Source organism: Manacus vitellinus, unplaced genomic scaffold, assembly GCF_001715985.3.
Source record: "Manacus vitellinus isolate BGI_N305 unplaced genomic scaffold, ASM171598v3 scaffold_14_pilon, whole genome shotgun sequence".
In the NCBI taxonomy this organism is placed as follows: domain Eukaryota; kingdom Metazoa; phylum Chordata; class Aves; order Passeriformes; family Pipridae; genus Manacus; species Manacus vitellinus.
In genome coordinates, this window is record NW_021939063.1 from 11601509 (window position 1) to 11603561 (window position 2053).

The 2053-nt window shown below is 43.9% G+C and overlaps 1 protein-coding gene across 2 annotated transcripts in view; it reads right to left on the minus strand.

Annotated features, from left to right (window-relative positions):
* The window catches only part of MGLL (monoglyceride lipase), a 103137-nt gene that overhangs the window by 62405 nt on the left and 38679 nt on the right, over nucleotides 1–2053 (minus strand). The window lies entirely within an intron of this gene.

Below are 2053 nucleotides of genomic sequence, written 5' to 3' on the forward strand. Positions count from 1 at the left end.
GCACCGGGCTCTGGCCATGGGAGCGACCCTTCAGCTGCCTGCTGCGGGCTGGGGGACACGAGGGGGCACCCCGGGGGCGTGGGCGGCTTCTCGCACTGAATTTCAGGGAGGGGAGACCGTGGAGTCTTGCTGCCTCCTGGGCATCCCGATCCGAACCGCTCCTTGCGATCTTGACACCAAACTTCGCTGTTTGCGTCTAGATGTGCATCACTTCAGGCTTTGAAGCAACACCGAAAAGATCTTCAGATACTAGTTCGGAGGAGCACCCCAGCCCCTTGCTTTGCACCCTCATTTAGGGTAAATACCATGAATATGGTATATAATTTATAAGCACATCTGTTAATAGTGCCCCAATCACCATAGATTGTACGCAACACATATGCTGCAACTCTGTAATGTGAGATCTGCTGGTGGTATATGACACTTGCTTATAAAAATTGTCACAGCAAGGTTTCCTGAAGCTAACATAGCTTCCCAGCCTTAAGGCATCCAAATACAGGGTTTTGTCATTTAATACTGGTAAGTGCTTGGCATTTATTGAGCACAGATTCAGGCCTTTCACGTTTCACCAAGTTCTTTAATTTTTACATATCTACATATACTTAGAAATCTCAAGCCTTTCTAAGAAGAGGCAGCTATTTTTTAAAGTGAGGTAATGTGCTCTTCAAGTACAAATCTGTGAACAAAGACTGAGGAAAGAAAAAAAGAATGTGCTAACAATAATAACAATAAATGCAAAACCTCAGAGATGAGCCATATAAAAATAAAAAGAAAATCAAAACCAGACCTTATTTTATTCTTCTTTCATTGTCATTCATATTAAATGCCCGGGGGGGGGGGGTGTTAGTTATAAATGGCAGAAGCAAAATTGCATATTCCTGTAACTTCTCTTGTTTGGAAAAAAAATAAACAAAACCAACATTTATGGTTGTTTATAATGAGCGAGATTTAGGTCAGATGAGTCTTAACAAGAGCCCTGGGAGCTGTACCTGGAGGTGTACCATTTGCTGGGCCAACTACTGTCTAAGCATGGATGGGTGGAATTAAAGAGTTATCACGAACCAGCTCCAGAGTTGGTAGAAGCAAGGACATATATATTTATTTAAAGGATACAGATCAGATAATAACTGCATTAAGAAAAAAAAAGAAGGAAAGGAGCCTCCTCTCCTGCTCACGGTTTATCTGCCAGGAACAGTTTACTGCTTCCCTACAGCCACCCATGAAATCTGACGCCAGGAACAGGCTCCTCTCCTGCTGTGGTGCTGGGAATATCAGAGTTCCCAGGGCCACGGAGGGGTGAAGGGAGTTGAGGAAAAAATCTCTTTCTAAAATTCACGTTAAAAATAGCATCTCAAGGAAAATGACCTTTGTTAGGACACAAGGGGGAGATCCTGTATTTGAGAGCTTGGCCTGGTCAGTCCAGATACACGATGTCCTTGATACCCTGTCAACCTCTGTGTAGCTAAATCTGGAGACAGCAGAACTGTGGTCCAGCCTGCTCTTTCTTCCAAGCCCAGACTCTCACCACTGCACTGAAGTGAAGAATCAGCTGACCCCTCCTTCCCTTCTCCCCAGCTTCCCTGAACCCCTCAGGAATTTGAGGAGGTTTCTTCCCATAGGTAGCACACCCCCCACCCCCCATGCCAAGGTTAACATAATAAAAAATGAATGAAAAGCAACTGCTGACTTGTTGCCCTATTGTTTTGTGGAGTTTAAGCTGTGAATGAAAAGGCACCTGAGAAAGCTGGATTGGGTCTGAGGAATTCACCTAGCTGGTATCCAGAGTGTACACCAGGCTTTAGCAGAGCAATTATTGCATCCTGGCTCCCTGTGAGAAATCAAAGGGATGCCTGAGCATGCAGTATTTATGAGACTGTAACATCTTCTCTTGTCTTAGTGGAGTGAAGTATGTTTTGGAAGTAGAGTTTAAGCTAAATCAACTTCTAATAAAAAATAGATTCACACTTGGTGAATCTTTACACTGACTCAGTAATTGCTCAAACCTTGTAGGGGAGAGTGTTTGCTTTATTAAAGGCTGAGCCCTGCTTAACTT